Below are 26267 nucleotides of genomic sequence, written 5' to 3'. Positions count from 1 at the left end.
GGCCTAATATTAAAACGAACAATGATGAGATAATTATGCAAATCCCTCTTTATAACCTAAGTTAACTTAATTGTCCAATATTTACCCTCGTTAAGGCTTTGATCAATATTGTGTGGGCTTTGCCAAAGCATTGGCACATAAATCTATCTTGGTTAAACGCGAAGAATAAACAAGTGATATTCACCGGTTGAAATATTGGTAATAACTTAGCTAGGTTATTCTAATAGGATTAGAAACCTAGAGGTTAAATATTTGGATAAGTCATGAGATGACTTGAACAAAAGTTGTTCACCAAAATGAGGAGTTACATGAGATGTAATTAGTCAAGTGTTACTTACCTAAATAATCACTATCCTAAAAGAAAAACCAAAGCTAATTTAGGAAATTGATGTATTATGGATCCTCACCCACTAGAAAAATTTTTGTTGAATTTTTATGAAATTAAAACAAAGAGGGTTTTTAATTTTGAATAAAATAGTGGGAGTAATTTGTAAATAAAGTCATATTTATTTATTTTAATTCGATAAATTTACTTACTTTAATATTTCCATTGTTGTAGATTTAATGGCAAACAACATTTTATCACTGCGATCACTCCTTGAGAATGATAAACTTACTGGCATAAACTTCCTTGACTGGTTTCGTAATTTGAGAATTGTTCTCAAACAGGAAAGGGAGAAATATGTCATTGAGGAACCTGTTCCTGATGAACCGACAACTAATGCTTCAAAAGCTGACAAATACAAATTCAAGAAACATATGGATGATATGTTAGATGTTGGATGTCTAATGCTTGCCACCATGACTCCTGAGCTTCAGAAGCAACATGAGGACATGGTTGCATATGAGATGATTCAAAATCTCAAAAAAATATATGAAGGGCAATCACGTCAAGAGAGTTATGAGACCTTTAAAGCTCTATTTCAATGCAAAATGGCAGAGGGAACTCTTGTAGGAGCTTATGTCATCAAGATGATGGGCTACATCCAAACTTTGGAAAAGATGGGTTTCCTCTCAAAGATGATTGGCTACCGATGTTATCCTACAATCGTTGCCAGATAGCTTTAGCCAATTTGTCCTTAATTTCAACATGAATGAAATTAACAAGACTTTGCCACAGTTACTTGGCATGTTACGAATTGCTAAAAGTAACATGAAAAATGTTGGACCTAAGCCTATTCTGATGGTCTACAAGGACAAAGGAAAGGGAAAGAAAAAGGTAGTGGCAAATTCTAAGGGCAATGGTAAGACCAAACCAAAAGGGAAAAATTCATTGAAACCCAAAGGGGGAGTTAGAAAAGAAGGAAAATGTTTTCATTACGATAAGACCGAACACTAGAAGATAAACTGCCCTGTTTACCTTGAAGAGGTCAAGAAGGCAAAAGCAAATAGAACGTTTGTTTCAGGTATTTATGTTATTGATGTTAATTTGTCAACATCTACTTCTTGTGTATTAGATACCGGTTGTGGTTCTCATATTTGTACTTCTGTACAGGGACTACAAAAGAGAAAGAATCTGGCTAAAGGAGACGTGGACCTACGAGTGGGAAATGGAGCAAGAGTTGCTGCATTATCTATAGGGACATATGTTTTATCTTTGCCTAGTGGACTTGATTTAATTTAGAGGATTGTTATTATGTGCCTAGTTTGACTAAGAACTTTATTTCTATTTCTTGTTTGGACAAGATTGGTTTTGCGATTATTATTAAGAATAATTGTTGTTCTTTTTATCTCAATAGTGTTTTTTATGGTTCAACACAATTGGTTAATGGTCTCTATATTTTGGATCAAGAAAACACCATTTATAACATATATACTAAGAGATAAAAAACAAATGACTCGAATCAAACTTATCTTTGGCATTGTCGTTTAGGCCATATAAGTGAGATACGCATATCAAAACTATATAGTGATATATGTGGACCAATGAATACACAAGCCAGAGGTGGATTCCATTACTTCATCATTTTTATCGATGACTTCAGTCGGTAGGGGTATATTTATCTTATGCGCCATAAATATGAAGCCCTTGAAAAGTTTAAGGAATTTAAAAATGAAGTACAAAATCAACTAGGCAAAAACATTAAGGCACTTTGATCAGATCGAGGTGGAGAATACTTAATCATAGTGTTTGATGAACTTCTAAAAGAATGTGGGATTGTCTCAAAGCTTACACCACCTGGTACACCACATTGGAATGAAGTTTCTGAAAGAAGGAATAAAAAACTGTTAGATATGGTTCGATCGATGATGAGTCATAGTGATCTTCCGACTTCTTTTTGGGGACATGCACTTGAAACGACCGTTTTCACACTAAATCATGTTCCATCTAAATTGGTTCAAAAGACACCATACGAGATATAGACTGGGAAACGTCCCATTATGTATTTTATGAAGATTTAGGGTTGTAAAGCTTACATAAAACATCAGATGTCTACAAAGCTCAAACCTAAATCTTATACGTGTATATTTGTTGGATATCCTAAAGAAACTAAGGGATACTATTTCTTCAACCCTAACGAGAACAAAGTGTTTGTTACTAGAATATGAGTTTCTCTCGAAAGAGAAATTCTCTCAAAGAAAGGGAAGGGTAGAAATATTGAACTTGGAGAAGTTCAAGAGTAACATATAAATGAACCTGAAGTTGAGCATGTTTCACAAGTTGTTGAGGAGCATTCAACAGATTTAGAAACACAACCACTGCGTAGATCCATAAGAGAACATCGTGCACCTGAAAGATTAGGATTTCTCATTACGACACATGGAGATGTTCTTCTTATGGATCAAGATGAGCCCAGGACTTATCAAGAGGCAGTGTCTAGCCCAGACTCTGAGAAATGGCTTGAAGCCATGAGATCTGAGATGGATTTCATGTGAGTAAACCAAGTATGGACTTTGGTTGAACCATCTGAAGGGGATAGGGTGTAAATGGGTTTTCAAGAAGAAAACCGACATAGATGGTAATGTAAAAACATACAAGGGGCAACTAGTCGCTAAAGGTTTTCGACAAGTTTATGGTGTAGACTATGACGAAACATTCTCCCCTGTAGCTATGTTTAAGTCCATCCGGATCTTGCTCGCAATAACTGCATTCCCTGATTATGAACTCTGGAAAATGGACGTCAAAACTGCCTTCCTTAATGGAAAACTTGAAGAGGATGTGTATATGACACAACCAGAAGGATTTGTATTTCCAGGAAATACTGTAAAAGTTTGTAAGCTACATATGTCTATTTATGGACTAAAGCAAGCTTCTCGAAGATGGAATCTTCGTTTCAATGATGCAATCAAATAGTTTGGTTTTATCAGAAATGAAGATGAGCCTTGTGTTTATAAGAAGGGTAGTGGGAGCATTGTTTCTTTCCTAATCTTGTATGTAGATGACATACTCATCATAGGAAATGATATAACTACTTTACAGTCTGTTAAGACTTGGTTAAGTAGTTGTTTTTCTATGAAAGATTTGGGTGAGGCAGCGTATATCTTAGGAGTTAAGATCTATAGAGATAGATCAAGACGACTTCTAAGTCTGAGTCAAAGTACATATATATAAAAAAAGTGCTAAAAAGGTTCAGTATGGAAGAATCCAAGAAAGGATTTTTGCCTATGAGACATGGCATTTCTATTTCTAAAGAAATGTGTCCTTCAACTCCACTAGAGAGAACGGATGAATAAGATTCCATATGCTTCAGCTATTGGTTCTATAATGTATGCCATGATATGTACTCGACCAGATGTATCGTATGCTCTAAGCATGATGAGTCGGTATCAAGCAAACCCTGGTGAAAATCACTGGGTTGCGGTTAAAAATATCCTTAAGTACTTAAGAAGAACTAAGGATAAATTTCTTGTCTATGGAGGGGAGGAAGAGCTTAGTATAAAAGGTTATACTGATGTTGCCTTCCAAACAGACAATGATGACTCACGATCGCAATCGGGTTTTGTGTTTTGTCTTAATGGAGGTGTTGTGAGCTGGAAAAGTTTGAAGCAAGACACAGTAGCTGATTCTACAACAGAGGCTGAATACATTGCAGCCAGTGAAGTAGGAAAAGAGGCTGTTTGGATCAAGAACTTCATATCGGAATTAGGGGTTGTTCCCAATATATCAGATGCTGTAGAACTCCGTTGTGACAATAAAGGAGCCATTGCAGAAGAAAAGGAACCCATATCTCATAAACGATTCAAACATATTCTTAGGCGCTTTCATCTCATTTGAGAGATCATTGATCGAGGAGATGTGGAAATATGTAGAGTACACACGGATGACAACATTGTTGATCCCTTGACGAACCCTCTTACACAACAGAGGCATAATGGTCTCACTGAGTCACTCGGTATTAGATATGTGAGTGATTGGTCTTAGTGCTAGTAGGAGATTGTTAGAGTATTCCCAAAGACCAATCATATGATGATTGTAATAATACTTTTATTTACCGATTTTATTGAATAAAAGCATTGCCGCTATTATTTTCAGTTATATATATGTGTTTAACATAAACTGGAAGATAATAAAGTCCATATAATGACATAATTGTTATTATTAAAAGATCCCTAATCAAGTATTATTATGGGCATGGACAATAATAATACGCTTAAGACTAACATGTTATTGATTGATGACAATGAGTTGTCATTGACATAGAGATGTCAAAATTGATACATGATTATATTGTTAGAGAATAATGTATTGGATTGACCCACCATGAGCACATGTCTTGGATTATTATGTGACAGTCATAACATTACTCATGGTGATGACTATATGTATGATCCTCAGACTTGAGATCAATACTATCCCAACATATATTGTTGTATGTTTTGATGCAACTAAACAAGCTCTGTAACTGGTTGCTCTATAAAGACTGTTATTGAATATATCTCAATATATGTAGTGAGTGTGTATGATTAAGATATGATTTGTCCTTCCTACATAATAGGAAATATATCACAGGCCACTTGATTGAGTAAGACTAGAAACGCATGGCTATGCTCGAATAAGTTGATATGAGATATCATAAACTATTTGTTAATTAAAGTATACTCTATATATCAAGAAACAATAGATGAGCTATACAATTGTGACTATTCCAAGACTTGTTCCTATTCTAGATATAAAGGACATAAGGATGTAATACATAAAAGAGTTAATCACCAAAATAATATGTCGAATCATATTTTCTTGTAACTTAGGTGACAATGATATATTACTAGATGTTACTCATTGTATGTAATATTAGAATTGTTCTAATAATTACTGCTAACGTTACAAGAACCTACAGGGTCACACCCTAGGATTGAAACGAGCAAAGATGTACAATTTGTTGTATGTTAATAAAATATATATCTAGAGTTAATTAAATATATGTTTTAATAATCCCGAATATTTACTTTCAATTAATTACATATAGATTTAATTAATTTGAAATAATAAAATCCCTAATATGATTAAGGTAACTTGGATATAAAATGATTATTAAATTTCAATTAATTAAATATAGATTTAATTAATTTGAAATAATTAAACCCTAATATGATTAGGGTAACTTGGCTATAAAAGGGTGTGTTAGGTCTAGCAGACGTTTTAGAACACACACACAAAACCTTCAGCCATTTTTCTCTCAAAACGGGTTTGGGGAAGAAAATTATTGCTCTCAATCGGGTGAACTGAGTATAGGCTGAGATGTAATTTCGTGGAGGCTTACGATTCGAACCGATCTACACCACCAATATTCACTGTTGTCCCTTCAAGGAACCCGCTGTAAGTATTTTCATCCCTTCCTCCCGATTTCAGTTTTTCGTACTTGGATCGCTGGTGAGACCGTCGAGTTTTATTTCCGCTGCGCCATGGGGTGCACCGAAGGTCCCAACAAGGACTCCATCGCTACCACCTCTCCAAGTAAACAACTAAGACCATATCTCTAAAAAATAACTTACCCTACCAAATCCTATATCCCTTTCAAAATCTTCAAAGATCCTATAAAATCTAACCTATATTTAAACCCTTTTTCACAAGATAAAACACAAGATAAAACCTCTATTTAAACCCTTTTTGCACAAGATAAAACATAATTTTGGGGAGAAAAAATCAATAAAGAATGTGAGATCAAGAAACCTACGACGTATGAAGCTGTTTCTACAGGTGATGTATTTTTGGGAAATAATGTCCCTTGTAAAGTCGCAGGTATTGACACAATCAAGATTATGATGTTCGATGGGATTGTTCGAACACTTGGTAATGTGAGACATGTTACATATTTGAGTAGAAATCTAATTTTGTTAGGTCCTCTAGATTCAAAAGGGTACAAATTCTCCAGTGAAGGTGGAACTATGAAAATTTGCAAGGACTCTCTTGTTGTGTTGAAAGGGAAGAGAAAGACTACCAAGTTTTATGTTCTATAGGGTTCAACAGTTTTAGATAATGCAGTTGTTATTTCATCCATTGTGTCAAATAACGTTGTTGAACAAAATAACCGTGGTGAGAACGGTTATGTGAGGCAGAAAAGAGTTCAATTTCGTGAACATAATGAATTTGAAGATAGAACTATCATTGATGATCGGGATCATACTGTGCATGAACATTTGTGAGCAAAGTTGGCACTTATGATAACCATATCGATGTGAAAACTAAATCCAAGCCTAGATAAAGCTTGGATTATGTCGGTGTCTATTACTGAAGATTACCCTTTGAGGGGTGTTGTGGAAGAGGTGGAGAACTTGTTCATTGAAGTGAAGAATTTTTTTTGTTGAGTTTGAGTGTCACATCGAATTTGGGTGTTTTGTCTCGAAACCTTTGCACTTTCAGAATTTGTGTAAAGATGGAGATTTGTTAGAGTTTGACTCGAATTCAAAGTGACACAAATTAATTAACATATAAATATTGGGAAAGTAGGAAACTCAATTTGATTAAAAGTAAAAAACTTTATTAAAGTAGATTTCTAATTATTTAGTTTTCCTTTGTAATCAAGTATCTATCCCTATAAATAGATACTAAGGGTCATGGTTAGAAATTAAGTTTTTATTTCACCAATATCCTCTTGTATTTTCTTCCTTTCATATTAGTGAAATTTTTCTCCTTTGTCCGTAGTTTTTCCCTTTTGTGTTTTCCACGTAAATCTTGATGTTCTTTGTTTTTCCTTTTCGATCGTGTTTATTTGTTTGCCAATAAACATCATTCGATATTATAACATATTACATTGATTGGTTACAGACGGTGCTTAGACTTCCTACATTGGATCCTTAGATTAATAATGGAATGCGTTGCAAGTTTTATTTCGTTTATGTTATAATTCATTGAGAATTTCATTCAATCTTGCAGGATTCGTAATTGTTTGACTCAGTTGTATGCTAAAGAAATTACTCTGGATGATAAGCAGGAACTTGACGAGGCGCTACAAAGGGAGGTAAGAAAATGCAAAATTTACTACGAGCTTATTTGCAAGACACATGACATGATGACTTAAATTTGACTGCATAACTGTGTGCATCAGCATTGAGATCTGATGTTCATCCGTAATCAGTCTTTATGAAACTAGTGGCATAGCTTGCTATTTGAGCCTTAACCGTATGCTTCGTATCTGAGCTCTGATGACTGCAAGGAACTGAGGCTTCTATAATAGAATGCTAAATCAAGATATGTCACCTATAACATAGGAAACGTCTGAGCTCACAACTCTATCTTTTTTATGTTCATATAGATTCAAGCTGCTTTTCGTACGGATGAGATCCGTAGGAATCCTCCCACCCCACAATGATGAGATGAGAGCAGGAATGAGCTACCTCCACGAGACAATCTGGAAATGTGTATCAAAATTCTTGCGTTGTGTTGACACAGCTTTGAAGAACATAGGGATAAACGAACGTGTTCCCTACAATGCCCCTCTTATTCAATTCTCTTCATGGATGGGAGGGGATCGTGATTGTATGCCTCTTTTCCATATATATTTAACGCTTATTACTTAAAGAGGCAACATTGCAAGCTGCAACTATAAGTCTTATTGAACTTACTGTAGGCATGTGAAAGAAAAATAGATTGTGCAAAAAAATGTTGTTCTTTCTTATTAATTGAACTGAAATGCTTACCTTATTTCATATGTTGGGACATCTAAATGGAGATACTATTAGATGTTGACTGCAGGAAATCCCAGGGTAACCCCGGAAGTTACTAGAGATGTATGCTTATTGGCTAGAATTATGGCCGCTAACTTGTACTTCTCCCAAATAGAGGATCTAATGTTTGAGGTATAAAAAAGATAACTTCCGAGCTTGAGACGCTTTTCTTCCTATAGTTAAGAGTTCAGATCATGGTTTATTATTACAATTTTGATTCATCTTCTTTCTTTTTTCCTCTGGTTTATTTTTAGTCATCAATGTGGCGCTGCAATGATGAGCTTCGTGTTCGTGCAGATGAACTTCATAGGTCCTCGAAAAGAGATGCAAAACATTACATAGGTATGTAACATTGATCTTAACGCACGAGTTGAATTTTAGACTTGCTTTTGAGTTATCAGTAATAGGTGTACATATACTTGTCAATTGCTTCCCGAATAATATATGCATTAGCTCCATAAGATTGAGATGATGCTTGGTTATAATTTGTAGATTCATGTGTTCATTGTAAAAAAAACTTTTTGAGTCTAGACTTCTGGAAACAAATTCCTCCAAATGAGCCATATCGTGTTATTCTTGGTGATGTGAGAGATAAGCTGTACAATACACGTGAGCGTGCTCGTCACCTGTTGGTCAATGGGTTTTCCGACATTCCTGAAGAAGCAGCTTTTACCAATGTGGAGCAGGTCTCTACTTTGAAATTCATCCAATGAACGTTCTGAGCGCCTGCTTAATTAGTTAATTTGCAAGTGTTGCATATTTCTTACCATTTGTAAGATTTAATATTTACTGGTTCTATTTTTTTATTCCTATAGTTCCTGGAGCCTCTTGAACTCTGCTATAGATCACTCTGTGCTTGTGGTGATCGGCCAATAGCCGATGGAAGCCTTCTAGATTTCTTACGATAAGTTTCGACCTTTGGGCTTTCCCTTGTGAGACTTGATATCCGACAAGAATCTGACAGGTATACTAATGTCCTTGATGCCATAACAAAGCACCTAGGTATAGGTTCTTATCGAGAATGGCACGAGGAATGCCGGCAGGAATGGCTCTTATCTGAACTCAGAGGCAAGAGTACCCTATTCGGCCCTGATCTTCCCAAAACACAAGAAGTCGCGGATGTGCTGGCACTTTTCATGTCATTTCGGAACTGCCTTCAGACAGCTTTGGTGCCTATATAATCTCAATGGCAACAGCCCCATCTGATGTGCTTGCTGTTAAGCTTTTACAAGGTGAATGCCACGTTAAGCAACCATTAAGGGTAGTTCCATTGTTTGAAAAACTCGCTGATCTTGAAGCTGCTCCTACCGATGTGGCTTGTCTCTTCTCTATTGATTGGTACAGAAACCGAATCAATGGGAAACAGGAAGTGATGATAGGTTACTCAGATTCTGGAAAGGATGCTGGCCGTCTCTCTGCAGCTTGGCAGCTATACAAGGCGCAAGAGGAACTTGTAAAGGTGGCAAAGCAGTATGGTGTTAAGCTTACAATGTTTCATGGGCGAGGAGGGACAGTAGGAAGAGGAGGGGGACCGACTCATCTTGCTATTTTGTCTCAACCTCCTGATACAATTCATGGTTCACTTAGAGTAGTGAAGTTATTGAGGAGTCCTTTGGAGAGGAACACTTGTGCTTCAGGACGGTTCAGCGTTTTACTGCTGCTACACTCGAGCATGGAATGCATCCCTCGGTCTCACCGAATCCGGAATGGCGTGCTCTCATGGATGAAATGGCACTAGTTGCAACCAAGGAATATCGTTCTGTAGTCTTCCAGGAACCTCGTTTTGTTGAATACTTCTGCCTAGCATGTATTTCTCCACTATAACCCCTTATTTATTTGGTACTTTTGAAACTTCTATATATAATCACACCGCTGTTATCAGACTGCAATAATTGTCTTCGAATATCATACATGAATCGTTCTCACATGGAAAATTGCATTGAAGTCTCATCCACAGCTAAAAAGGAATACCATTGTCGAAAGATGCTTGTAACTAGTGTTTACTTGAACTTCTATGAATTAACCTGTTGCAGGCAACACCGGAACTGGAGTATGGTAGAATGAATATTGGAAGCCATCCATCGAAAAGGAAGCTAAGTGGAGGAATTGAATCACTCCGTGCAATCCCATGGATCTTTGCATGGACTCAAACAAGATTCCATTTACCGGTGTGGCTTGGCTTTGGGGCTGCATTTAAGCATGTGATTGAGAAGGACGTGAAGAATCTCCAGATGCTCCGGGATATGTACGACCAATGGCCTTTCTTTAGGGTCACAATGGACTAAATCGAAATGGTTTTTGCCAAGGGAGACCCTGGTTTTGCTGCGTTGTATGATAAGCTGCTTGTGTCGAAAGAGCTCTGGCCATTTGGAGAGAGACTGAGAGCCAACTACGGAGAAACCAAGCGCCTTGTTCTCCAGGTAATACAAAATTGGTATATGAATACAGCGATTCTCGGGGAAAAAAGCTATTTATACGAAGCCTACCAACAATTTAACCCTCTTTTGTAGGTTGCTGGACATAAAGATCTCCTAGAAGGTGACCCGTACCTGAAGCAGAGGCTCCGACTTCGTGATGCATACATCACAACCCTTAATGTGTGCCAAGCATACACTTTGAAAAGGATCCGTGACCCGGATTATCATGTGAAGGTGAGGCCACACTTATCGAAAAAATACATGGAATCGAGCAAGCCGGCATCCGAGCTTGTGAAACTAAACCCGACAAGCGAGTATGCTCCTGGTCTGGAAGACACACTGATTTTGACCATGAAGGGTATTGCTTCTGGCATGCAAAACACTGGTTAAAACTAAACGTAGCTCCCAAACTTGCTGCTTGTCTCATTGTAGACACTCATTTTCGTCTATTTTTTATTTTATTATATATATATATATATTATATAGTTTGCAAACGATTTTTGAAAATACATACATAATATATAGTTTTTAAAAAGCATTTTGAAAATGTATATAATAGATAGTTTTTAAAACACTTTTGAAAACTTATATAATATATAGTTTTTGAAAACATTTTTGAAAACTTATATAATATATAGTTTTTTGAAATCATTTTTGAAAATTCATATATAATATATAAATTTTAAAACATTTTTGAAAAAAATTATATTATACAGTTTTTAAAATACTTTTTATATTTATTTATTTATTATTATTTTTATTGTTACTTATTTTTATCGTTACTTACTTTTATCTTTTTGTAAGCGCCTGAACTAGCCTAGAGTTTGCAAAACCCTAATGTAGCACTATCTCAAGCATCAGCGTCGCAGGAGTCAAAGGGTCAATCACACCGGTCACCGAGATTTTCGACCGAGGAGATCGGGACTGACACATCTCGAAATTCGTGCCAACCAACCACGAGCATATTACAATGATTGTCGGAACGACTACAAAACGACCATCACAACAAAACCGAAAAACACAAACAACAACATCAACCCACGACCAACAAGACCCAAACAGAGAACCATCAACAACGAAACCAACACAGAATCATCGAGTGAAAAACCACCCACACGACAATGAACAGAAAAACCATAGAACCACGGCCAAAACCGAGAGTATCAACACAAAAAAAAACACAGTAAACGAAAGCATCAAACAACAACAAGCCAATACACGAAAAGCAAACTCAAGAGAACAGTAGAACGAAAGACAAAAGGTCGGGGAAGCGAAAGATTTTCAAGCCCAAAAAGGTAAAAACGAGAGCTTTGCCCTTAGATCTACGCTGATTGGGGCTTCTCGGTGGGAAACAGACCTTGGATTTGTGCTCGGGGTAGTGGGGGAGAACGTTTCGGGAGCTTTTGGTTTTTCCGGCTACCGACGGCGGCGGCCGATGCGGCAGTGTACGGCGGTAGGCTTGGGGGCCGGTCACCCTCCGGTGAGGAGGGTTGAGAGAATTCTCAATTCTCTCTATCTCTTTGTTTGTGCAGAAAAGGGGAAATGAAGGGAATGTGAGAAATTAAGCCCGTTTTTAGGCTTTTATGTATTAAATGAAACGGCGACGTTTTGGCGTTAACCAAAACGACATAGTTTTGACCCCCTATCCATCCGTGTTTTCAAGAAAAGGGGAAATACCAGATTAAGCCCCCCTTATTTTGTGATCCTGTTATTTAGCTATTAATGTAGCTTTCAGATATCCTAATTGGAGCCTTTATTTTTCGATATTTTCTTTCTTCTTTGTTTTAAAACTAGTTTTCTTGTTTTTTTTTGTTTTTTTTATTTTCTGTTATTTTCTATTTATTTTTTTACTAACTTTTTTTCCTTTTCCATTTATTTATTTTCTTTTATCGTTATATTAATGTATATACATATATATCTTTTGCCTTTTTCTTCGTATTTATTTTTATTTTACCATCTAACTTTTTTCACCTTTTTAGAATAAATTCCAACCGATCAAAGGTAAGCAATTCGAATCGAATGTTTTAAATTTCAATTTAAATTCCTAATTTTTCATAATTAAAGACAACCATCGAATTAATTGGTACCGAAAGGGCAGTTTAAAGGTTCTAATCCTTCCTTGACCGTAACCGACTCTCGAACCCGACACATTTTTGGTACAACGCAGATCAGGTAAAATGGTGTCCGACCCACCTAAATTTCGTTTAAAATGGTCGGTGGCGACTCTAACCTACTCATTTCAAGTCGAAACCCAATTCCGGGCCCAACCGAAAGATAACCGCGACAGCTTGACGTCTCTGCTGGGGACATGAAAGTGAGTCAGGCCGAAATTAATTTCCAGTTGTCTTTTTGAGCGAAAATTATAAGTTTAAATTTTAATTTATTTATTCGATTCTTATTATTTATCGTTGATTATTTTTCAAATAAATAGTTGCACTAATGTTTTCTTTCAATGATTTTTGATTTTTGAAAAAATTTCTTCTCATACTCTATACCCGAGCTCCAAACCCGTTTTAACTGGGGGTGAAAGCGACTCTCTCGTGAGAATTTATTCTCCGTATGGGCCTAGCAAGTAACCTTCGGTATTCATATACCTTATGTCTTCGTGTGAATTTATTCTCCGTATGAGCATAAATGAATGTTTCCTCTTGAGTTTAACTTAGTCCAGACAAGCTTGTAATGAGCTTAGGACTAAGGGTCTGGCAAGCCAAGGGGAACCAGCAATGAGAACTCAGGAACCTTTTTTATAACCTAAACTGGGAGATTACAGGGAATTAGAGCCCACCCCAAAACCTCATTTCAAACCCTAGGATGCCTAGATTATTTCCTACTTTACTTTCTGTTTAAAGCATGCGAACTAGAAAAATATACGGTTAGGATTTGTTTGAAATTAGCATGCGAGATAAAGATCATGTCTGGGTAGGAATAATAAGCATGTGGGGTAGGACTTTTATTTTCATGATCATTTTTTATTATTTTCACCTCACTAACTCTTTTCATCTTTGTTCTTTTTTTATTTTATTTTCATCTTTTGCATCATTCATTCAAAAGAGGTATTGATCCACCAAAAACGTGTTTGTTAAACGTAAATAATTCGTATTAATGGACAAAGGGGTTATAATACAAAGAGATGAAAAGCTCAGAATTTTGGGTCTACACCAAGCACGTCAAAAGTCAACTATTCCAAAACGAGATGGCGAAAGTTGTAAGGGCAAGACGAGGAAAAGGTTACTAACCTGGATGGTTCTTTCAAAAACTACGAGGATAAGATGGTGAAACCCTAGCTAAGTTGGAGACCATTATTGAAGAATTCAAGAAATAAGCCGATGAACTTCGGATGGAGAATTCCAATGGCACTTTCATTAGAAACAAGCTCGGCAGAGAGTGAAAGTCAGAGATGCAATCATTCGAGACCTTTTTTGGGGCACACAGCTCGTCGTTTGCACAATTTAGCCAAAAGGAGCCTGAACAGTTTGACAAGGTATTCATCCGGCGACAAAATTGATGGAAAACGAATCAACTTGTCAGAGGTTGTTCGGGATCTATTGTAACACCTTAATTTAGGGGCTAAATTTTAGAATTTTAACGTGGTGGATTTAATAGGTATTTTGAGAAGAAAATCGAGGATTAAATTAAAAAATTTCAAAGTTGGCAGACCATTTTATAAAGTGCAAGAAATTCAGTGACTAAACCCATGGTTTGCCCATTTTTCTTTTGGAGAGAATTATAACATCTTCTCCTCGTATGTTTCTGCGGATGGTTTTCATCATTTTTCTCTTCCCCTTAACCCTCCTTTCAACTCCGATCTACTCGCCGTCCGACCTCTGATCGGCGAACCAAAACTACCATCATGTTCATTGCCGACCGATGAACAAAACCCCTCAAACCTCTCGTTGTGAATCGGCGCCATTCGTCATTAATTTCAGTCGGAAGTATCATCGGTTTTAACTCGATTTCAGTTAGCTTTTCGTTGATTCACGATGATTCGGCCATCCGTTTTTGACACCTCCCGCACCATCTTGTTCCTTGTGCCGTTCTGAGTTTGTCAGTGTCCTCCTTGTCTCTGTCGGTGGCGGCTTTTGAGGAGGTGAAGCGGTCAAAGTTTCGTATTTATTGAAATCGAGCTCTCTACCGTTCAAAATTGTGAACCGAGCTTTGTAAGTGTATCAAAATCACTTAAAATAATTTTTAGGAATTTTTTCGAGAATTTTCCGACACCGTATCACTGTTCACGCACCACCCCCCGAGAGTGGGCATCGTTTGGCTGCAGGGTGTTAATTTTGTAATTAATTTCTGTTTGGGTGCTATTTGTGTAAAAACATGGGTGTTAGTTTAATAAATATTTTTAGAAAGTGGCTAATTTTGTAATTAATTTTGGTTAGGGTGATATTTGTGTAAAACGGTCGACTGTTGACCATTGACATGCGATGATTGGCGTTGACCACTGTTGACTAGAACTTTGACCGGCATTGATTGGGCGTTGAACGACCTTTGACTTTGACCGTGTATACTTATTCTGACGTTTTTCGATGTTTTGAATCCATTTTTGGGGTCTGTTTCACTATTTTCAAACCAGGTAAGTTGATTTTCACTGATTAATCACTCGATTCGATCAGTTTTTCGAAATTAAGCCCCTTTTTTGATGAAATGTTTATTGTTATGCATCTGAGGAATTATTGGAAGATGATTTCAAGATCGAGGGCATTCAAATGGAATTTAATGGTAAATTAGTATTGAACGAAAATCGAGGTAATACTTTACTACCTCTTTATGCTTTATGGAACATGTGAATATTGGTAAATGCAGGAATAATATAATGTTGGTCTCATATGTGTTGTTAATTAATTTCTACACTCGATCCGAATACGAAAAAATTCGGTAACTGATTATGGTTCAGATGACTTTTATAAGAAATTGATGGATTGTTTGAATTAAAATTACAAGTTATGTGTTTAGTGATAAAGGAATCAACTTGGATCTGTAACATATAATTTATTTAATCAAATGTACTTGGATGGGAAATTATGAGAATATTCCGGTAGGGTAAAATTACAGAAATACCCTTATGTTGTAAGATGATAACAATTGTATCTGGAAGTTGACTAATAACTCTGAAAGGATATATTGATCTGATACAACTACAGATGTGCATAAGAAATGCTAGTTTGCTTAGAAAATTTGGATAATCGGGTTTTAACCCAATAGGGTTTATGCAAGATACTAGAAGTCTGTTAAGAAATCATTCCGAGATCAAAGAATGTTCGGGAAATCAATTAACCATTGGATCTCTAAAGTATAATTATTTTCATTAAGAGTTAATACCGAAAGTATCTGGTTAAGAAATTACGAAAATGCCATTGAGAGGTAAAAATAGTTCAAGTTGACTCTAAATAAGGAAGTAACATGAAAATTTGTTTTTAAACCGATAAATTACTGATTTGATTGTTGAGATCCTATTTTTGTATGGAAAATTCCTGATAATCCGTTAGTTACATCTAAGAAGGAATTTAACCTGGAAATCTCCGACTTGAGTAAGTACATGAAGAATAATAATTTACCGATGGTGATATTTTGTCAGAATTGTTCAAAATGATGAAAATAATGATAAGTTTGAATTCGATAATGAGATCGGACGGAAGAAAATGATTGTAATACACTGGATCTGTAAAATGACCAGAATACCCTGGAATGGAAATGACCTAAGAATAGTACTAAGCTCAGGAATGATTGGATATCCTCGAACTCTGAAATTAATAGAATAAAATCGAGCATCAGAATGACCAAAAGACCTTTATGACCAAGAATAAGTAAATGTTTTGGGTTCATTAAGGAATTCAAATAAATATGGATATGGCGTTACCCTTAAAAGGCTATGGAAAAAACCTTAAGTGGGTTGATAAATGATAATAACATGTCAGTACCTGAATGACATAGATATCATTTGAATGTGTGTTCGTCTTCTCAAGTTTGGAACGATGATAATTCTGGAAGTACTTGACTCAGCTTGACTCTAGAGCGCATACATTACTAAGAAGTGGGTATTCGTGAGACAAATCAACCACGAATATTAGAATAACTTTATTATATGATTAAATTGAAATGAAAGGAAGTACAATATGTATTTGAAATTCAGAAACATCTGAAATACGTTGGAAAACTCTGAAGAAATCGGGATAGACTTGATTGCTAAATGTACTAAGTAACCTCAATGACTGATGATTAAGTAAGTGATTTGGATAAGTCTAGAAACTCTGATGAGTTTGCATAGTGTACTATTCCTATGGATTATAAACCATAAATCAAGTACATTGACATTTCCTAATATCGTTGAAATATAGAAACGAAATAACGACCGTGGAATATATGTTCGTTCCCTTAAGTTGTATTCAGTGATGATTCTGAAGAGAATCTTTGGATAATAAATTTTGTATTAAAGAGTGAGTACTTTTGATAGGCAAGGATTTGACCAGTCAACTGGTATCAGTTCTAGGAGTTGTTTGATAATCCGATCGATCAATATAAATGGTAAATGTCTTGAATCTTTGTTTCTCCTTTATCAGCTCAAAACACTTCGATCATGTCTGATTCACACAAGTAACTCGGATGTAAAGGATTTTGTATATTCCAACTTTGTTGAGTAATGAAATTACTCTCCATAAATATGAATCTATAACTCATCTGTATAAACGTTCATGAACACCTTCCTGATACACTTGAATCATAGTGGAATTCTAAAGTATCAATTTTAATGTTTGATTTGAACGAATTGTAATTTACTCTTTTTTAATATGACCTCGTGCCTGGGATTTGATAAAAAGATATCAGTTTCATGTTATCTATGTTGATAACTGCAAAATGCCTCTGATAAGTACTGGGATTTCTCTAGTGTGTTTCTTATTTTTTTTTAATAAATTGTTTTGTTGTTTTAACATGAGGTACACTGAAATCTATGGTTAATGTTTTATGGATGCACCGACTTAATGGTGATGGATTATGGATTTGTATCACGGTATAAATTGTATATTGGAGATACAGATTTGTATAGTACAACTCTGATCAAGCTGGAAAATTTTTATAGACCTAATGTGACTCTTAGGTAGGCTCTGCGACCCTGAGATCATTCTCGGGTAGGCCCTACGACCCTAAGATGTATTTTTAGGTAGGCCCCGTGGCCCCGAACTTTCTTGGGTAGGCTCTCAGGCTAAGATATTCCTTTATGTTAACTCTTTATACTATGGTTTTAAAACACGAGTTTAAAAAGCTCCACTACAGTATAGTTTATGGGATTTACTGAAATATCATTTGATTAGTGTACCTATTATGATTTTATCATACTGTTGGAACACACTAGACATCCTATTTGACCTCTTGAAAATTTGATACTATGAATGCTTCCTATGAACTGAGATATTCATGGCTTCTATTAGTTGAACTACCAGTGGAACTCCAGATTATTCCAAAAACCGGTATACATTTGATTAAATAAGAAATGATATGTCTTTCCATTTATTGGAATGTCTTGCAGCATCATCTGGTAGTTCTGTATTATTGAACTTTTTGAAGCTCACTCTATTACTCCCCATTGCAGGTTAAAAGAATCGTACTAATGCAACTATCAACATCAGTAAGGGAGTTCTTCCGGTGTTGCTTGCAGAGTATGGTACATGTGATTAGGGGCATGTAGATTGTATTTTGTTTTATATACGAGTCTGAAAATCTATTTTACTTCTGAATACTGATAAATGATTTTATAAGTTGCATGTTTTAATTAAAGTTTTAAATTTTTCTCTATTTTTACAGTGGGTCGCTTCAGTGGCCCTAATGTGAGACTCCATCAAAATGTTTTTCTCTTCATATGTAACACTTTTGTCCCAATAAGGATTACTTCTAAAAACAGACACATTTTTTTTATCAATGCATCGAACATTGCATGCATTATGCATCTAGACATATTTTGCATTTTGTTATTTTTCTTTGCATTCGTATTAACTAACAGAAGCATGTCTCATGAAAAGGAACACATACTGGATACACCACCTCAAGCGTTGGACACACCCTATCCGCATAACACCTGCTTGAAAAAGAAGTAAATGGAGGCCATAATCATTCAAATCGAAGAGAATATGGAAAAATTGCAGAAAGAGATGATGGAGGATAAGATGGCTCAGAACAGTCAAAGTACCCTGGAGTCCATCAAGAAGAACCAGTAGTCCTTGGTCGATCAAATTGTGGCCAAGTTATCGGGTCTACAATAGACCGTACGCTTAGGACAGGTTCACCGGAAGGGGTAACTATACCACCAACCCCACCAATGGTTGTGTCACCAGGGATCTTACCTGGACTGCAAGGGGACTCATCTGCTACCAAAGGGATATCTGTTGCAAATGTACAAACTTCTGCAACTAACCTTGACAATCATCCAGATAACTACTGTATCCCGAATTTCGATGAGGATGATAAGGCGAAAAATATGGAAGAAAAGATCAAGATGCTAAAGACCAGATGAAGATGGTCAAAGGGGACCACGACTATTATAGAGTGATGCAATGGAGCTGAGCCTGGTTCCAGATTTGGTGCTCCCACCAAAGTTCAAGGTCCTTGAGTTTGAGAAGTTCGATGGGAACAGTTACCCCTCAGTCCACATCACTATGTTCTGTCGGAAGATGACAGGATACGTAGGAAATGACCAACTCCTGATCCACTGCTTCCAAGAGAGCCTGTCTGGTTCAACTATCTGGTGGTACAACCAGTTCAGTCGATCCCATATCAAGACTTGGAAGGACTTAGCCAAGTCATTTATGGAACAATACAAACACATCAATGACATGAGACCCGATCAAGTTATGCTAGAAAGCATGGAAAAGAAGCATAACGAGGGTTTCAGACAATACATACAGAAATGAAGGGATTTAGCTATGCAAGTTCATCCACCCTTGGATGAGAAGGAAACCAGGAAGCTTTTTGTGCAGACGCTAAAGGCTCCTTATTTCGAGCACCTGGTCACAATCACATCTGGAAATTTCGCTGACATAGTAATGGCTGGAGAAATGATAGAAATGTCCATAAAGCAAGGAAAAATCGAAGGAGGGGATGTTGTTCAGAATCCTTTGCCTAACCACCAAGAAGGTGGGGTCAATGCAATTGTTGAGGAAAGAGCTGAGATAAACCTGGTAAATCTTACCTGACTAATCTGGGGATTAGACCTCATAATGTCTTCCGTGAAAAGATTCACATCAGTCAAATTCCAATGACATATGAGGAGTTGCTCCCAACGCTAGTTAAGAATAATCTAGTGACTTCGGTTCAATCCAAACCTAGAGAGGCCCCATATCCTGAAGGTCATGATATTAACCATATGCAGCTGTCATATTGGGAGCTCAGGGCACACCACTGAGAACTGTGGGGAATTGAAACGTAAGGTCCAAGATTTTATCAATTCAGGGGCATTGACTTCCAATGTGTTATGGGACATTCTGATCGAGAGTCAGATGGGGCATCCATCAGGAATTTTGTTACATTTTCAAGCATGTCATCTTGTTTGAACTTGTTTTTTCTTTCATACTTCTTATGTGTGAATATCTTTAAGTCACTTGGCATTCAAACATTTTAAATAAAATGTTTCCTTCTGAGGAAATGAGCAAATTTTAATCTTGAATTCCTTGAATATAACCTTAATAAAAAAAACTTTTTAATAATTGAGGTTATAAATCTTTGACAAATAAAAAAATTGAACCCTACAAAACAAGGACCACTTTTGATCCAGAACATACACTGAAATACATACCCTTCTCTTATAGGAACCAAGCTAGCCCTCTCCTCGCATGTATAGCCAATCAAAGGTTTGGTATTCAGGTATGTGTTAGGAGCGAACAGGGTGGGGAAACTAGAACATGAGATTGCAAAACTAATTGGTTTATACTTTTGTTTAAGACGTTCAATGATGATAATGATCTTCACAGATGGAATAGTCGAGTAAGCAAATCTAGTTTAGGTCACTTGTTTAGAAATTGAACTCTGAAGATGAGATTCCTTGACTTTCAAAAACACCTAGACTATAACAGGTTCTTCTTAACAAACTTAATAAAGCTTGAGTTGTCCCTCTAAAGTAATTGGTTAAACGCCCTGACTTTATGAATAAGATTCAGCTAGCCTGATAAAGGTGATTATAATGTACAATAAAGCTTGAGTTGTTCCTCTAGAGCAATTGGTTAAACGCCCCAGCTTTATGGATAGTATTCAGCTAGCATGATAAAGGTGATTATAATACCTATATAATGATATTAGGTTGTCCCTCTAGAGCAATTGGTTAAATTCCTGCTTTATGGATTCAGCTAGCCAGACAATGACAAAATTAAATAAGGAGTTTTGGTAAAAGATGGACTAAGGGAGTTAAGGAACACCTGTTATAGTCAATTTCACACGAGCACTCAGGAATTTCATTTTCAGACCGATATTTCTGCACTGCCTTTGTTAGAGGAGCCTACGAAGTTTGAACAAATGGAAGATTTAGAGAACTGAAACAGAAGTGTTCTGAAAGGTCTAACCATTGATTTTGCTAGTTGTGTCATTTTTTTTGCCTCCGATTAAAATATCAAACCTTAGGATTTAGGTAGCCCACCTCTAAACTAAGTTTTCGATCTTGATATTTATCAAAGATTTGCAGCTACCAAAACGTAAAAGAGAATTTTATTCTTTTGATATCCAATGAACTCCTGTTTTATGATTTTCTTCAATTGTGAAACCTAGAATGAGGCAATATTTTTCAAAATTCCTTTTGATATTTTTCAAAATTTTGAAAATTCAAAGGAAGAAAAACATTTCAAACAAGATATGTTCTCTAGAAGCATATCTTGAAATTCAACAAATATCTCTCTGAATCTCAATATCGAAGTTGAGGCAAATGAATCCATTTTTTGGGGCAAAATTTGATAGGGGAAGGAAAAAAAATTGTCTTAGGTTGAGGTTTGCAAGAGTACACCCTGGTGGAAATGAAGACAAACTGAGTCAGAGATAGATTGAAGACTGCTTACATAATTATTCCATTCACAGATCAACGTTATGTATATAGGATTTAATCATATTGAAGAATCCAAGATCAAAAGATTCCAGAATCAAGAAGATTGACAATCATAGATTGAGATTTCTCTCCAAACCCTAACATATTTCGCATATACATTTTAGGTTCACAGAGAAAGATATTGAACTCGAAAGAGATGCAATTTACAAGTGTGGATTTTAACTTCACAACGAATAACGTCCAATTAAAAGCTCAATTTCACAGCGAAGGAGCCATCCACGATTTCAACTTCACGAAGAAGGATATTGTGCCCGATGAAGTGATTTAGTGTCACAGTAAACATGTCATCCGCAGATTTGACTTCCTTAAGTCAACGATTAGTGCTTCTGAAAGGATTTCTTTAACATGCAGGAACAAGAAGATTATCGATCGCCTTTGAGATTGTTTCTCTTGAAATAAGGGGTCGTCTCGCTTGAGACTAATTTACTCAAAACAAAGTTTTGTCTCTCTTGAGATAGTTTCTCTTGAAACAAACTTTGTCTATCTTGAGACAGTTTCCCTTGAGACAAATTTTATCTCTCTTGAGACAATTTCCCTTGAAACAAAATATTTGAATATGTTTTACATTAAACAAATTTCGTCTCCCTTGAGACAGTTTCTTTTGGAAATAAGTTTTGTCTTTCTTGAGATAGTTTCTCTTGAAACAAATTTTGTCTTTGTCTCTCTTGAGACAGTTTCTCTTGAAACAAATTTTGTCTCTCTTGAGACAGTTTCCCTTGAAACAAATTTTGTCTCTCTTGAGATAGTTTCCCTTGAAACAAAATCTTTGAATATGTTTTCCTTGAAATAAATTTCGTCTCCCTTGAGATAGTTTCTTTTGGGACTAAGTTTTGTCTCTCTTGAGATAGTTTCTATTGAAACAAATTTTGTCTCTCTTGAGACAGTTTCCCTTGAGACAAAGTTTTGTCTCTCTTGAGATAGTTTCTCTTGAAACACCAATCTTTGAATATGCTTCTCTTGAAACAAAATTTTTCCTCCCTTGAGTTAGTTTCTCTTGAAATAGAAAAAAAAACCTTTGAAAATGTTTCTCTTGAAACACCAAGACCTTCGAGTTCGACTACGCTTAGCTCCAAGGCACATCATTTGCATCATAGCTTAAGTCGAGAAGGGTTATCTGCCAACCAAAGACCTTCGAGTTCGATTACACTCAGATCAAAGGCACATCATTTACAGCATAGCTCATAGTTTCTTTTGGAACTAAGTTTTGTCTCTCTTGAGATAGTTTCTCTTGAAACAAATTTTGTCTCTCTTGAGACAATTTCCCTTGAAACAAAGTTTTGTCTCTCTTGAGATAGTTTCTCTTGAAACACCAATCTTTGAATATGCTTCTCTTGAAACAAAATTTTTCCTCCCTTGAGTCAGTTTCTCTTGAAATAGAAAAAAAAGACCTTTGAAAATGTTTCTCTTGAACACCAAGACCTTCGAGTTCGACTACGCTCAGCTCCAAGGCACATCATTTGCATCATAGCTTAAGTCGAGAAGAGCTATCTGCCAACCAAAGACCTTCGAGTTCGATTACACTCAGATCAAAGGCACATCATTTACAGCATAGCTCGAGGCAAGAAGGGCTATATGTCAACAAAATTGTCGAGTTTGATTTTATTCAGCTTGATGACACATCAATCACACTACTATCTGGTTGCAGTCGAGGTTTTCAAGTCGAGAAGAAGACCTGGGTTAATCGTGCCTTAGTGACAAGAAACTGTTTTCCGGCCGTATAGCTTAAGTCAAGAAAATCTATCTGTCAACGAAGACATTTCGGGTTTGATTTCATTCAACTCGAGGGCTTATCAACCACACGGTGTAGTCAATGAACTATTTTCCAGTCAAATTTTCCAACCAAGGTCTTTAAACCGAGAAGAAGACCGAAGGGAAACGAGAAGTCGTATCCCAATTCAAATCTTGAATTACGGCTTCAATTCTATATCATTTCAAGATGGACTCGAATTTGCGATGGAGGAGCCATCCGCAACCCAATTCGACAGGGAGTTATTCTACAACTCTACCAAACGAAAATTTGTGTCTTTTATCTTTGTCCTTTTTTTTCGTTCTACGAATGAAAAAGGACAAAGAGGGGCATCTATAGACACTCATTTTCGTCCATTTTTTATTTTATTTTATTTTATTTTATATATATATATATATATATATTATAGTTTGCAAACGGTTTTTGAAAATATGTATATAATATATAGTTTTTAAAAAGCATTTTGAAAATGTATATAATATATAGTTTTTAAAACACTTTTGAAAACTTATATAATATATAGTTTTTGAAAACATTTTTGAAAACTTATATAATATATAGTTTTTTGAAAACATCTTTGAAAACTTATATAATATATAGTTTTTGAAAACATTTTGAAAAAATTTATATATATATTTTTAATACTTTTTTTATATTATTATTATTATTATATTATTATTATTATTATTATTGTTACTTAGTTTTTTTTTTTTTTCAGGGTCCAAAGTCAGGATCCAATATGTCCAAAGCAGTTCGGGTCCAAAACTGGCTAAGCGGGCCTGAACTAGCCTAGGGTTTGCAAAACCCTAATGTAGCACTATCTCAAGCATCAACGCCGCAGGAGTCAAGGGTCAGTCACATCGGTCACCGAGATTTTCGACCGTGGAGATCGGGACTGGTCCATCCCAAAATCCCCGGCCAACCGACCACGAGCATATTACCATGATCGTCAGAATGACCACCGGTGGGGGGTATAAATACACTCACCAAGCTACTGCCAGAGGGACAAAAAACGACCATCACAGCAAAACCGAAAAACACAAACATCATCATCAACCCACGGCCAACAAGACCCAAACAGAGAACCATCAACAACGAAACCAACATAGAATCATTGAGTGGAGAACCACCCACACGATAGTGAACAGTTTTTTATTCAATTGATACTACTTTAGTATTATATTTTATTTATTTATTTTCTTATTTTTTTAATATATTCTATATTATTTTAATCTCTTTTATTTTCTTCTTGTTTTATTCCTTTTTTATTTTTTCTTTTTTTAAAACTAGCTTTCTTTTTATTTTATTTTATTTTATTATTTTCTGTTATTTTCTATTTCTTTTTTTTTCCTTTGCCATTTATTTTATTTTCTTTTATTGTTATATTAATGTATATATATATATATATTCTTTTGCCTTTTTCTTCGTTTTTATTTTTATTTTACCATCTAACATTTTTACCTTTTTAGAATAAATTCCAACCGATCAAAGGTAAGTAATTCAAATCGAATGTTTTAAATTTCAATTTAAATTCCTAATTTTTCGCAATTAAAGACAATTGGTGAATTAATTGGTACCGAAAGGGCGGTTCAAGGGTGCTAATCCTTCTTTGACCGTAACCGACTCCCGAACCCGATACGTTTCTAGTACAACACAGATCAGGTAAGATGGTGTCCAACCCACCTAAATTCGTTTTAAAATGGTCGGTGGCGACTCTAACCTTCTCATTTCAAGTCGAAGCCCAATTCTGGGCCCAATCGAAAGACGGACGCGACACTCATATACTCAAGCCTCATAGTATAATTCCTATTCTGTAATGGATGGATGTTGCCTTTGAAAGGCCCTTTAATATTTATTATGATTATAATTATTGGTTGTGCTAACTTCATATTTGATTATTGTATTAATTTAACATCATCTTATAATATAAATGACGAGATTGTTATATGAATCTTTTTCACCAATTCTCATATGGTCCAAATTATTTTATGCCACATTATCAATTTTTCCATCTCATATTTAAGAAGTCTTCCTCTATGTTAATTTATTTTTTCTTTTCTAGATCAAATAAAGAGGAATTTAGAACCCATCATTAACGTTGGCATGTAGAAACGACACCACTTCTGCTTGGTTTTGGATAATGAAACCAAAGATTGAAGAAGTACGAGACTTATTCAGTGATTCATAATTTCCAAAACTTTTGAAAATTTACCTCCATCACCACTAATTCTCACTTAGATCCTTCAAAGCTTGTCATAATATTGTTTATATGACAAAGGTATAACATTATTTAAACTTGATCGGTGTTTATTGTTGATGAATACACTTAGGGTGCGTTTGGATGGGGGAAAAGAAGATTACCGAGGGGAAAAGTTTTTTCCGGAATGTGATACCCATGTTTGGATTGCAAAGATTCTCAATAGGAGGTAATAAGTCATTCTCAAGAATGGCATTTTGGGGGCTTATTACTAGGAATGTCATTCCCCCCAATCCCTTAGGTATTAATCTTTTCCCATGGCTTTGGACTAAAATGCCCTTAAAACAATTTTTTTTTTAAAATATCCTTCTCCTAACTGTTGAATAAAAAATTTCTACGAAGGGTAAATTGCAAGTTTAAACTATTTTAGATTTACAAAAAGGTCCCCAATTAGAATTTTATATGAAGTTCAAGGGTTAAAATAAAATTAAACCCTTTCATTATGAATTTAAATTTTTTAAAGAAAATATATAAATTAAAAATAATAAAAATAATTTATTTTATATGATCTTTTATACAAACATTTTCATTTGAATATTTAGAATTCAACTTGTTTTAAAAAACAAATATATAACAAAGATAATTTGGTAAAATATACATTCAAGTAATCTTTTATTCCTTTAACCAAACATTGTAATCTTACATTCCTGCTAAACAAACCAA

General features: G+C 35.6%; 1 pseudogene; it reads left to right on the top strand.

Annotated features, from left to right (window-relative positions):
- Positions 1-7790: 7790 nt before the first annotated feature.
- LOC120166797 lies at positions 7791-25198 on the top strand (annotated as a pseudogene).
- Positions 25199-26267: the final 1069 nt, after the last annotated feature.

This window comes from Hibiscus syriacus, unplaced genomic scaffold (assembly GCF_006381635.1).
Source record: "Hibiscus syriacus cultivar Baekdansim isolate YM2019G1 unplaced genomic scaffold, ASM638163v2 tig00111648_pilon, whole genome shotgun sequence".
Taxonomy (NCBI): domain Eukaryota; kingdom Viridiplantae; phylum Streptophyta; class Magnoliopsida; order Malvales; family Malvaceae; genus Hibiscus; species Hibiscus syriacus.
This window is presented reverse-complemented; position numbering and strand designations above follow the sequence as displayed.